The sequence below is a fragment of the Pan troglodytes genome, chromosome 13 (genome assembly GCF_028858775.2).
Source record: "Pan troglodytes isolate AG18354 chromosome 13, NHGRI_mPanTro3-v2.0_pri, whole genome shotgun sequence".
NCBI lineage: Eukaryota > Metazoa > Chordata > Mammalia > Primates > Hominidae > Pan > Pan troglodytes.
The window spans coordinates 57,378,391-57,393,010 of record NC_072411.2 but is presented as its reverse complement, the minus strand read 5'-3'; the positions used below and the strand labels follow the sequence as shown (position 1 = coordinate 57,393,010).

General features: G+C 35.5%; 1 long non-coding RNA gene across 1 annotated transcript in view; it reads right to left on the bottom strand.

Annotated features, from left to right (window-relative positions):
- Positions 1 to 7,018, bottom strand: part of LOC134808086 (uncharacterized) — a 47,330-nt gene extending 40,312 nt beyond the window's left edge. Inside the window, exon 1 of the long non-coding RNA XR_010150284.1 lies at positions 6,955 to 7,018. This is a non-coding gene — a long non-coding RNA (uncharacterized LOC134808086). The remainder of the gene's footprint in view (positions 1 to 6,954) is intronic.
- Between the last annotated feature and the right edge of the window lie 7,602 nt (positions 7,019 to 14,620).

The following is a 14,620-nucleotide window of genomic DNA, read 5'->3' as shown; positions in this document are numbered from 1 at the left end:
TTTGTAAAGTTTTTCACTTTACTTTGTTCCTCATTCCTTCTCTCTTTTTTTTTTCCCTTGGTGTGTGACTGACTAGGCATAAGAAAATCTTTCATTTTCTTAGCCATAGATGTGGTAACCAATTGCCAAAGTTTTCCAGGATAAGTCTATCTAAATTTTGATTCTAATTTGCATTAATTTTTTTCAAATATGTACATATACATGTCTTTCTATTCATTAAAAAGACTCAATTAAGAGAGAAGTTTAAAAAAACACCTACAATTCTATCAATCATAAAATACTAGGAGTCATAACTAACTTTACTATTTTGCATATATATTTCCCAATATTCTGATTGCATATATCAAGAATGAGAGTAGCTATTGATATAAAAATGTCAATAGATAGGTATAAAATGTCAATAGATATAAAGTGGCTACACTATGTATGCTGTATTGAAAATTATACATATATTACATACTTGAATTTAATTAAAAACACTTAATTGAGAGGATTCTGGGAAGATGGTGCCACTGGCAGAATCACTCTCAATCTTTCTGAATTGACACACACACACATACACACACACACAAAGAAAAGAATATAGAAAGTAAACAAAACCTACGGGCATTTAAGGCACACTAGACCTCAAGGTGATTCTAGAACCATTCCACACGCCAAATTAACAGGTGAGACAAATCACCAAAAGTCACAGGGCCATATATAAAAAATAATAATAATTTATCAGCATTTGACGCACTGGAGGGAAAAAAGAAGAGCTAGAGACAGAGAGATCTGTTTAAAATTCTTTGAGAAAGATACATAAAAGAATGAGAGCTGGATTAGGTTAGGAATAGGAAAATGGGAAGGAAATAATAATATAAGTACTTAGTAAATGTTTGATGATCTCTATAAGCCAAGTCTGTGAAATTTACATCTAATTGAAGAAAGAAGTAAAGGAGATTAAAGCAAGAACCCAAATCGACCATTTCGGTTGGCCCTGTTACAGAAAAGAAATATTTTGGCAGAAAATGCTTCCTCAGTAAAGCAAAGCCCATCAGTTTCAGTGAAGCATTTCTGTTAATAACTTGTCAGAGGGAAACGGTGTGGATGTTAGGTATCCATGCCAACATGTGCCAGTTTCTCACTTCTCAGAATATTTTGCCAAGGTATAGATATAGAATGATTTCAGACTTTCACAGGCAAGGGAAAATGGACTGAAACAAGACTTTAACAAATTTGGGCCACCACATTTTTACCTTAATATTAAATCCAGAATCATTCACTTCATTTCATTTATGACAATTTCCCACAGTTGTTTTTAATTGGCATGCAGGGCATCCATTCTTTTAATGAACAATTACCAACTTTTAAAAATCAATCCATACTGTGTTTGGTAGTAGAAATCCACCCTGTGCAACTTGTGCTAATTAGAATATTATGCCTTCTTAAAAATAAAATATTTTACTGCCATCTGCTGGCATAAGGTCATAATAATTCTAGAAATCTAAACTGTGAAGGTGAATGTTGCATCCTGGAGCTGTTCAAAGCAACTGTAAACTTCAGTTCTGATAAGGGTGCATGTATAAATGAGGGACAGCTTTCTAGTACATGTATTCCTATACTTCCCACAGCCAGTGTCATGTAATCCCATTTACAGATTTAACATAGTACATCCCATTATGGCCAAGAAACAGTCACAACATGAAAATATTATTTTAGGGGCCCAATCCTGTTTGAAAGGGGAGTGTTAAATTGTAAAAAGAAGCAAAAAAAAAAAAAAGCTATGAAAATAAAAACAGGATCTCAGGAACCAAGTCTCTACCAGATCAAACAAGAAAGAACAAAGTCCTGTTGCTGAGCCTCCATTCCATAAATGCCTGCTGCCCTCGGCCAAGAGCAATGCTAGGCATCAGGCAGGAGCAGAGGCCATCAAGGAAGATGAAGGCTCTAATCTGAAGATTTGTAAGGCTATTTTATACTCACTAACTCAATGTTTTCACATTTGTAAAATGTTTGGAAACTTACATCAAATAAAATTTTATATAAGATCTCAATTTAGACAGAAGAATAAGTTTCTGGGTGAAGAAGTACAACAGAAGAGCAAAGCCTTGTCTGCTCACTCTGCTGTTCATTTTCCACCGCTTGTGGAAACCCTGACAGTCCAGAGGCCTTCTATTGGCTCCAAAACAGATCAGGATTTCTTACAGACCTCTTTTCTCCTTGGATTATTTTTACTGATCCAATGTATTCATAGCTTATATTTCCTATGGAAAAAAATTACTATAAAGTAATCTCCAAAATGTGTACAAATTTTCATAGAAAATATGTTTTTCTTGAACAGAAATCTATGAAACAATGATTTTAATTTGACTTGAATGCACAGATATCAGAGACTAGAGAAACAGGTTTAAAGATTTGAAGGTATCTTCAAAATTATATTTTAATATGTTCAGGAGAAATAATCCTGCATATTACCATCACGTTGATAATGTAGCATATTAATATATGTACTACCTCATCCATATACTACCATTACATTTACGTTGCCCTGGAATATAACCATTTAGGCACAATTGCTATCTCTCCATTAAAGGAAGTAAGAAACTCATCTATTGTACAATTCTAAACTGTGAATCTTTTTTCAAGTTAAAACAAAGTCAAAGATGGAGCCCTACAGAAATAGGAGAAAGAAATTTTGATAAGAAAAGAAAGATGGGGGAGAAATGGTGTGATTATTGCTCACAGTAGGGAGAAAAAAGAATTGAGTTGAGGGGAGTGTAAGAATGTCATAGATTGGTAAAGTTGAAATAAGAAACCATTTATTCAATTTTTCCCAATTCTGTACCTGGAAAAGACTTGGATCTGTTCTAGCATTGTTAGTCATATATGTGGGTCAAACATCATTTACATTCCTTTTTGTTACGCCATTGAAAAGGAATGATAGATTGAGGCTCATGGTTATTTTTCCTATATTTTCTATTTACTTCAAAAATCCATATATTGCCAACTCGAATGTACTGAAATTGACTTAATATAGCTATGAGGTTAATATTTCCCACGCATAAGGGAGAACAAGTTATAGTTAATGGGAATTAACTAGTGGTTGACATGGAATGTGAATCTAGTTGTCTTGATTTCAAAAGTCAAGGTCCTTCAGTATCAAAATCATGTGTCTGTCTTCACTGACAGAAATCTCTAGAATGTCTCTATTATTCACTGTAGCATGGTTACATCTACAGGGGCATATAAATACATTATATATTCATTATGTATTTATTATATATATTCATTACATATATATATTCACAAATCTCACCATTTAGAGAGAAATCTTATTTTATAAGCCTTAATTATATCTCTCATGATTATTGTATTTTCTGAGAACTCTAAGAAACTGCTGTTGAAGTAGGTTAGTAGGGGATGGGCATGACTGAAAAATTCTATGTAGTTTTCTTCATGGAACTACTTATTTAAATGTAAATTTTAAGTTAGTCGTTAAGAAGAACAGAAAGAGTTCCTTAGAGGCTAGCAGAGATAAAGAAAGAAGTGAGGTGGTTGGGCAAGGGAGAACTTCAGTGAAAGAAATGCAATATTTGAAACTTGTTTAATGTAGATATATGAAAGGTAATATAAATACTTCTTCATTTCTTCAGTAAAACATACTTTTTCTTGGTATTACATTAGAGAGTTTAATCTGTTTGAGCATGAGACACAGTCCAGAGTTTTTCATCTTTAGCAGAAACCGAGATTGGTCAAGGAGAAAATATTATGCTTGAGATATTATGGCCACTAAGCCATCAATCTAGCTACCCATCCCTTAAATTATTTTTGGAATAAGATAAAAGATAAAGAAATGTTTTATATTTGTATATATGTAGAGTCAATGAGAGGCAAACACTAGATAATTTTTTTTAGAAAGACTCGAGCTGTGCATTCTTCCTCCCAATTGAATATTATGTGTAAAAATACAAGTAAAAATGTTGTGAAAAAATTACTAAAGAATTATAATTGTGAATAAGTTAATATTTATATATCTGTATATGAATATATCAAGTTTTCTGCAATATTTTGTATTTTTCACTATCTCTACTTATATCACTTCTAAAATTAGACTTTCTATCTCATGTAAGTCACAGAAGTTGGAAATTTGTACTTTAGGAAATACAATATTTTCAATTTAGATTATATCAATTAGTAGAAAAACATATTCATTGCAGATGACACAATTCACATGAAAATACCATACAACATTTTTGAATGACAGAAAATTTGTAAAAAAATGTGAATGCAGTGTTTGAATTATTTTTGGCATTAATTCTACAAGGTATTTTTATTACACTATGAAAATATTTGATATGTTAACACTTTAAGTGTCTCAAATGTGCATTTAATTCAGATTTAGTAACACAAGTTTTGCTTATGAAAACTAAGTCAATTATTGAAAGCATTTCCTAAGGTTTAGCAATTATTTGAGAGCTGCATTTACTCTAAAGTAATTAGCTCAAATGGCATGTTCATGAAAGCAGATTTAGAACAACTTTACATATTGGTATGACAGGGAAATGTTTAGTACCAATATAGCTAAAAATATTTAAATTTATTTGATCTGGCAAGCATTTTATTTTCAACAAAGGAACAAGTAGACATTTTAAAGTATATTTGTCACATTTTCAAGATACAAAATTGCCATATTTATGGCTAGAATTTTGTATAAAATAAAAATGTCAAAATTAATTGAAACAATGTAAAATTTTAGGGAGTTCTTACTTTGTTTTTATGTTATCAACTTTCTTATTTGAATATGATATAAGCAAAAGAGTATAGTTTATGAGGCTGTATATGTTACATAGTAAGATAGAACAAAACAAAAATCCAGATACTCATGACTCAGCTTACAAAAATAGAGCACTACAAATAAAGTTGAATTCCCTGCTCTGTATTAACTGATCACATTGCTTACTCTTACTTAATGAAGTAACCACTGCTCTGAATTTGGTTTTACTCATTCCCTTGTTTTGCTCTATAGTTTTACAACATACATACGCACACACCACACACATTTAATATTGCATTACTTCGTTTTACTGTGGGTGTGTGGTGTACACACATATAAAAAATTGAACTTTATTCTTCCATGATAAATCTATTTATTGTATTTTATTTCATTTTTGTTTTTGAGGTATTTAAATGCTAATGCTTGAAGCAGGAATTAATTTATTTTTATGATGTTACAATAAATATTATTCTGTATGCATATTTATGTATTTATTTATTGCTTTTTCAGTTAACGAATTTTGTTTAACTCTTTTTTTTTCTCTGCCATTATGAGCAAAGCTGTTATTAGCTTTTTTTTTTTTTTTTTTTTTTTTTTGAGACAGAGTCTTACTTTGTTGCCCAGGCTGGAGTGCAGTGGTGCGATCTTGGCTCACTGTAATCTCCGCCTTCTAGGTTCAAAGAATTCTCATGCCTCAGCCTCCCAAGTAGCTGGTGGTACAGGCATGTCGCACGACACCCAGCTAATTTTTCTTGTATTTTTAGTAGAGAGAGGGTTTCTCTGTGTTGGCCAGGCTGGTTTCAAACCACTGGCCTCAAGTGACCCACCCACCTTGCCTCCCAAAGTGCTGGGATTACAGGTATGAGCCACCATGCCTGGCCAGCATTCTTGTACATATTTTCTGTCAGACATATGTAAGAGGCTCAGTCATAGTGTTAGAGTAGGTAGCTAGGCAGACATGAGCAGGACCGGAAAGTCCCCTCCAAGAAATGTCAGGCAACCATCAGATGATGGTCAGGCAGTTATTAGTTTGTCTTTCTAAAATAATAATTGCTCATAACTGGTGCCAGGGAAAGGTAGTCCTCTAATACATAGAAAACACCTTAAGCTAGTGATCAGCAGCTTTCCAATAAGATCTCAGGAGTTGAAAAAGTGGGCTTAAGCATGCACACTAAGAGGCAAAATGACAGAGTTTAACAAGTATATGACCTTCCTCTGGTAATACTCCACGGCTAAGGGAAACAGCTTTAAATGAGCATGCACACAACTTCACAACTTCAGTAAGCACACTGTGCCTGTGGCCCCTCCCAAGTGAGGGTGAGGTTGCTGCAGACCCCATATGGATATGAATACGTTCTGCCAGTAACACTCTCACTTGTACCTTAGGACTCAAAGTTGATAACTGAGCTGCCACTGTCATTGCTACTACCACTCTAGGAAACGTAGAGAGTGATCGTGCTGCTGACTCTACCTGGTCTATCTCAACACCAATACAATCAGAACAATGCAGTTTCTTCTACCACTCTGTTCTAGCCACACTCCAGCTTTTCCTGTCTCACAGCCTTGAAAACCTCAGAGACCAGCATATATCCTCCTCTCTGTCAGGTAAGTCTCATTACTCTCCCCAGGATTAGCTAGTTCACAGGATGTTTGAATATGGAATCGTTGATTCTCTAGCAAGTAAAGAGAATACCTGCCCCATCCATTCAAGAATTGAGTTTGCTGCAGACCCGTCGGATTTGCCGCTGCTAACATGCTTTGGCGTCTTGACTTTTTCTGCCCGAGGCATTCAATCTCCCAAGTATGTTAGCTGTGGTGAATCTGATTCGTCTGCAGCAAACTCAATTCTTGCCTTCTCAGAAGAAACAATTCGGCTGAGGGACATAAGGCAGAGTGAGAAATTGAAGCACGTTTTAGAGTAGGAGTAAGAGTTTATTAAATAGCTTTAGAGCAGGAATGAAAGAAAGTAAAGTACACTCGGAAGAGGGCCAAGTAGGCAACTTGAGAGATCCTTGACCCTCGACTTGGGGTTTTATATGTTGTCATGATTCCAGGGTTTGCATTTCTCCTCCCCTGATTCTTCCCTTGGGGTGGGCTGTCCACATGCGCAGTGGCCTGCTAGCACTTGGGAGGGGCCACATGTTCAGTGTGTTTTCTGAAGTTGTGCATATGTTCATTTAATGAGGTTTTTCTCTTACCAGTCAAGTGTTCCCAGAAGAAGGTCATGTATCAGTTAAACTCCGCCATTTTGCCTCTAAATGCGCATGCTTGAACTCACTTGCCCAATTCCTGAGATCTTATCAGGAACTGTCAATCACCAGCTTCTGTTGTTTCTATCTGTTGGGAGACTGCCTTTCCTTGGCACCTGCTACAAGCAGCTATTATTTTAGAGACACAGACTAACAACCCTCTGATCGTCACCTGATGGTACCCTGACATTCCTTGTTGGGTTTCGGGCCTTTCCTGCCCTGGTCATGTTTGCTTAGCTGGCTACTTTAACAGTACAATATACTATGTTTAACTTCAGTAGTTTTTCAAACTACTGTTTGTAAATTTTTTTTTGTCTTCCAGAGTGATTATTCTATCACAGGTTTATATGAATTTGAATTTTTCTTATTTTATATTGCCATCATATCTGGTAATATTAGACTCTATTTCTTTCTTCAATTTTCTTGAGAGTAAAATTATACTTCACTGTGGTTTTCATTTTTATTTTAATGAAATAAAGCTCAATAGTTTCCTATCTTTTAAAAGCCACTATGCATTTCCTTTTCTTAGAGATTCTTGTTTTTGTGTTTTCCCATTTAAGTATTGTGTAGTTTTTTTTTTAACTTACTAATTTTAGGGTCTCTTTATATATCTTGATAGCACCCTTTTATAGTTTTTAGATGTAGCACATATCTTTTCCTGGAGTATAATATCTCTAAGAATATTGTTTACTTTTGATTTAGTCAGATAAGGTATTCTATAAAATAGTGATACTTCAGAAAGCTAAACATTTAAAACACCTAAAAAGTAGTTCATTAATCTAAATATTCCAAATGAATTTGAAAAAAATTATTTTTACACTTGTTGGAAGCAATACTGTATACACATTCCTTAGATCAAATATAATTTCGTATTGTCATACCTTCAATATCATTACACTGTGGTTTTGTTTTTGTTTTGTGTTATTTATCAACCACTGAGAGGTATATATTTAAAGAAAACTCCTAAATCAGGTGGGTTTGCCAATTTTATTTTGTAGTTTTATTAGTTAATATATATTTATATATTTTATGATGTTCATACACTTAATTTGTTACACTATTTTAGTATCAAAATAGTACCTGAAGCTCCACATTTTCTAGAACCAGCCAAACAAGTGATTCTAAAATTTATATTTAAAAACAAAAGACAAGTACAAGCAGTAAAACTTTGAAGAAAATTCAATGATAGCAAGCTAATAATCCACCCAGCAATGGTAAACATAGGATTAAGCATCCATAAGCAAAACAGCACAGCACCCTTTCACTATTAATTGACTGAATTGAAGCAGTTTTCTAAGTATAGAAATAGAGCCAAATAAGCCTGGACATTTAAGACGTGACAAAAATACCATATCCAATCTATGGGGGAAAGGTCAACTTTATAATAAATAATATTTGAGCTAAATTTTGCCTATCAGAAAAAGATTATAATCATAAAAGTCTCACGTAATATACCATAATTTATGAATCAACTCAATTTTTAAATGTGAAAAGGAAACAAAAGAACAACCAGAAAGAAACCTGAGTTAATTTTTTTATATACCCTTGTCATTGAGCAGGACTTGCCATTGTGTCACAAACAACAAAAGCCACAAAAGAAAATCTGGGTAGATTAAATTATATAAAAAATAAAGAATACATGCATTAAAAAAATTCCTTAGTAAAGTCAGAAGGCAAATTACCAATGGGAAGTGTGTGTATGTGCTTGTGTGGATGCATGTGCACATGTGTGCATGTATACCATTTATACTACAGATTTATACCATTGAAATAGGGAAAATCTATGTACTCAACACTCAAAAGAAGACAGGTAAAGAAATTGTAGGTAAACTATCTCTCTCTTCTCACTGGGTGTTTTGAAGTTTTTTTTTTGTTTTTTTTTTCTCTACCATTTCACAAAAGATGTCCATGATTGCTTTTATTTATTGATTTTTATACATCTATAATTTTACATTTTATTTTGCTTCATGAATATTCTTATTTTTTCTATTTCCCCTATTATCTATTTCTAGGCTTGTTATTAGAAATATATTAAAGTCACACATCCAAAATCTTTGATATTCTCAATCAGTTTGATGGTAATTTATTCAGATGTAATTATTGTTGATATAATTTAGTCAAATCTAACTAGGAGCTTATCAATTATTTCCCATCTCTGCCTTATCCCGTTCAACTTATATACTTTTCTTCTTTTGTGTTTTAATTTCTAGAAGTTCTATTTTTTGAATTATTCCTGTTTGTTTTCATAGGCTTCTCTTTTTTATGATTTCAATAATATATGCTTGTTAGTTTCTTAAATTCTTGTAGCTTTATTTTTATATGGTATTTATGGGACTGACACAAACATCTATAGACACACATATTTATAATATATATCATCCTATAAATATTTGCTAACTCCAGCTTATTGTGTTGTATTTGAACTTATTTTTACTCTGCATATATGTTCCTCATAATTTATGGCCTTGACAAATTAACTGAATGAAGACATACCTACCCACAATATGCAACTATAAAACTTGACTAGCTATATAAAATAATTGCTTTCAGACATTAGACAACCGATAGTATAGGACTGTAATCTCTGAGAAAAGCAAATAAGCTAGATAACATCTATGTTCACCTGAATTTTCTGCCTAGAGACTATTTTCAATGACAGTACTGGAGAAGAAACCTTAAATGACAAAAAATCTTACTGAGTTGAGGAGATGGAGACCAGACGTTAGAGTAACTGAGACAGATGGAATTTATGGGACAGAATACCAGGAATGAGGCAACTACCTAAAGAAAGAGCTCCAGATATCTGCATTTGCGGCACTTTGAGTCTTTGCTGAATGATAAAAAGACGTCTTCATGGAGCGAAGTTCCCACAGGCCTGGCAAAGAACATGTACTCAGAGATACAAGCTAAACAATTTTCAGAGCTTATAGAGAAATAGCAGATGTAAGAATTCCTATCAACCAGAATGGAGAGACCTCAGAGAAAAGCTTTGGCATGAATAGTAGGGCTAAACAATCACATGAATAAATATTTCACTAGACTAGCCCTAGAAAAACAAAAATAACTTTCAAAAGTTTCAAGCTTACTTTGGGAGGCCGAGGCGGGCGGATCACGAGGTCAGGAGATGGAGACCATCCTGGCTAACACGGTGAAACCCCATCTCTACTAAAAATACAAAAAATTAGCCGGGCGTGGTGGCGGGCGCCTGTAGTCCCAGCTACTCGGGGGCTGAGGCAGGAGAATGGCGTGAACCCGGGAGGCGGAGCTTGCAGTGAGCCGAGATCGCGCCACTGCACTCCAGCCTGAGTGAAAGAGCGAGACTCCGTCTCAAAAAAAAAAAAGTTTCAAGCTGATTTGGAAATAAATCAACTCTCTGCCAAAACATGTTTAAAAGAGCTTGCTTTTAAAGTTACTTTTCAATACTCTTTAAAAGAAGACAATAAAATCCAGACACATGACAATATAATAATCAAAATTGCCCCACCATCCAATAAGAATTACTAGAAACGGAATAAAGCACGAACAGGTAACTAATCACTAGGAGAGAAACAAGTCAATAGAAGGAGATTCTGAAATAATAATGGTTAAGAGCATTATCAAAAAAATACAACAATTCTTTTCACAAATCTAAAGAAAAAGATGAACATTATGAGGAGAAATATGGAAACTATAGAAAAGAAACAAATGTAAAATGTTGAGCTAAGAAATTAATATTGAAAGAAAATATTTCAATCGATGTGATTAATAGCAATTTAGATATTGCATAAAGATAAGTAAGTTTAAAGATAGCAAAAATGGTAAAAACAACAACAAAAAAAACCCAACACTAAAAAATCTGTATAAACTGACGAAGTAAAAAATTTACTCAATAGATTGAGTCCCATAAGGGGGTGACACAAAATTATTGACAAAATCACGGCCAAATATTTTTTCAATTCAATAAAAACCATAAGCTCAGAGGTTCAAGAAATGTGACAAACTTAAAGCAAGATAAGCATATAGAAAAAAATTAAAAATGCCAAGACTCACTATAATCAACTTGTTGAAAATCATAAAAGCAGACAGAAAAAGTGCCACATTCCCTACAATGAGAAAATAAAAAATAACCATGGACATTTTTTACACCAGAAAACAATGCAAGCCAGAAGAAAATTAAGTGTCATCTTTAAAGGTTTAAATTTAAAAAGTCAAATGTAATCTTACAAATATATGCCTCAAAAATTAGGTAATGAAAGGAAAACATTCTTTGAAGTTGATAGAGTAGTAAGAACCCATAATCTGTCTCCCCATTTAGACAACAACTGAACAAGCAAAATCTACCTGGCATAACTATTCGTGAAACTCTGGAGTATACTGGAGTATACTGAAGGCTTGCATTTCTTCCCAGGTAAGGCTTTGAAAGTAAGTTGTAGTTAATTTCAACTCCTAGCATATTGGCAGCAACCCATTTCTCACCCCAGGCCTGTGAATGTGTTCCTAGAGAAACCCATGCACAACCTGTGGGAGTTATAGTGGGCAAAAAGGACCCTCTCCTCCAAACCTCGGAGATCTATGCTTTGCCGATTGCTGCTTCTGATCACATACATGCAGGAAAAGAAGCAGGTGGCCATTGTTGCACCTCTCCACATTGTTGCATGCCAGGCCCCTTTTAGGAAATTTAAGGGGCTGATACTTACCTCCTGTCTTTTACCTTTTTCCTTTTCCTCTTTTGGGAGCCAGGCAATAAAGACTAAGAGATTCAAAAACAAGTGTACATACAGGGAAAATTAGAAAGTGATTGTGCATGTCTAGAGAAAAGTGCAGGTACCAAAAAGAGACGATGACACTCAAGTTATACCTCAGTATAATCCTTAGTACAAGGTCTAAAACAATTTTAAAACAAACAAAAACAATAAATGAAAGCAGTAACAACAACAATAAAAACAGCAAACCTTGGAGACAAGGGAGAATCTAATTTTAAGAGTTAAAATATTGTTAGATTCAAATATTCGGTTTTCAACAAAACCAACGAAAACAACAAATCAGAGGGTATATAAAGAAACAGAAAAATATGACCTATTCAAAGGAAAAAAATAAACAGAACCTGTCCTGGAAAAAAAAATGGCAGATTTACTAGACAAAAACTTTAAAATTACTGTCTTAAATATAACCAAGGAACTATAAGAAAATGTTGAGAAAATTTAAAGTATGAAAAAATATGATATAAATAAATAGAAAATCTAAGCAAGAAACAAAACAAAGTTCTGGAGCTGAAAACTACAGTAACTGAGTTGAAAATTTACTAGAAGATTCAAAGGTAGATGTAAGCAGGCAAAAAAAAAATCAGCAAATTTGAAGACTGGACAATGAGAATCATTGGGTCTGAGGAACAGAAAGCATAAAGATTGAAGAGAAATGAATAGAGTCTTTGTAATTCTATGTTTTGTTTTCTACACAACCTAAGAGATTAATATATATTTTTTAGCACATAATGTATAAAGATGTAATTTTGTGACATCATCAACAAAAAGGGATGGAGATTAAGTTGCTAAAAGAGAAGAGTTTTTTTGTGTTATTGAAGTTATGCTGGTAAACTCTCCAATCAAAAGACAGAGATTGGCAGGATTGACTTTTTAAAAACCAACATAACCAAACCATACGCTGTCTGCAAGAGACTAACTTTAAATCCAAACAAATACGTAGATTGAAAGTAAAAGAATTTAAAAAAAGATCTTTTTGTAAATAATAACCCTAAAAGAGCAAAAGAAGCTCCCACACCATAACACAAACTACACTAATATCAAAAAAATTAGGATTTGGAGGAGGATTAAAGATGGCTGACTAGTGGTAACTGTGATGTGCCTCTTCCATGGAGAGGAACCAAAATATCAAGTAAATCTAAACACTCCAAAAAGCACTTTTGAGAGAAAACACTGAAATTTAACAGCTAGGCAATGGAAGACACCGTGGTTGAGGAAGGAGGAAGCAAGGTTGCCTGCTTAACATTGCTGGGCACCAGCACTAGCCTCTGGACTCTGAGCAGCTGTAGCAAAGTGTAACTCTGGGTGGCCACCTGCCAAGGCTCTGAATCCTGCCATGAATGGCTACAGCTCCTGCTGTCTGCTGGGCAAAGAAAGAGCAAGGCCTGGGCATGTGAGCATGATCAAGACAGTCCCCACCACCATTGCCACAGGACAGAGGTACATCTGAACCAGACACTCCCATGCTTATTGGTACTTCCCAAGACTGTCTGCCAAATTGTTTCCACAGGGTGGGGCCCATAGCATAGCCTCCATTGTTCCACCTGAGTGGTTTATTGGCAGCCAGGGAGTAGTTCACCCCTCTATCACAGATAGTGCTTGACCAAGAGGGGCAAAGGACAAATCAGGTGGCATGGTCTCAATTTCCCAAGATTCATCCCCTTACCCCTGGGTTGAACACACCACCCAGGGGTAAGGAGTTGAGATCTGTGGCCTGATCTCAAGGAGGGGAAGAGGCCCAACTGGCAGAACACAGAGAAGAGTGTGGCATGGGTTTTTGTGATGGTGTGGGACCTAGGTGCCCCTCTCTTTGTGAGACAAGATCAAGAAGAGTGTGGCCTGATAGCTGCAGTTTCTGATGCAGGGTGCCTTATGGTCCAGAACACGTGGAATGGCATGGTGATCTGGGAGCAGGTGGCTTGGGACTAGCTTAACAGGTTGGGCCTGTTGTCTGAGCCAGATGCTGGAGGGAGACCACAGATTTGGGGATAGGAGAGCTGAGTGGGCCAAATGAACACCTGCTGGGCTGAAAACACCAGATGGCTCTTTTTCCCCTGAGTGGGCTCTGTGGTGTAGGGGAAGGGTTGTCTCAGCAGCCTGAGAACTTCCCCTAGAATAATACTAAGGTCTAATTCACCTCAGAGAACCTGGTTGCACTGGACCCAACTCTGCTCAGCTTTGCCTCTTTCTGACACTTCACAGGCAGAACACAGAACAGGGCCTCAGAAAGCCCCAGACTCTGCCCAACACCAGGAACTCCATGGTACTTCTCCCATCAACTAAGGCCAAGTAAAAATTCCACTGCCATCACTGCAACTGCCTCTCACCTGCAAGCCTCACCTACTGGCCAGCAGGTCAAACTGCAGGGCCTATCACAACTTCTGCTGTCATCATTGTACTGTACTCAGTTGGCTCTTATCTGCAAGCACAACTTACTGGGGTGTAGGGTGTACTGAAAAATCCAATATAATTCCTCCTGAAAGAAGTGGACAGCATTGTGGGATGAGGTAAGCCTCCTGAGAGCTCTACTTCCCCATCTCTGTGAGAGTGAGTCTGAACACACACGCAGCACACCACTACTACAACCTACAAACAACAAGCATTTGAGGAAACTACTACACTAAAACTATCTATAACCAAGGAATTCATACAGAGCCTTTGCCTTCTAAAAGCACATAGGGTCAAATCCAAAGTCCATTACCCAACATACACAACAGTTATATCCTGAAGGGGCTGGGGAAACCCTACCAAATTAAAGTACACCCCCAAATAAAAAGTTATTGCTTCTACAGATGAGAAGGCAGCAGCACAACAACCCCAGAACTATGAAGAAGCAGAATATTGTGACATCCCCAAAGGACAACAGTATAACAATG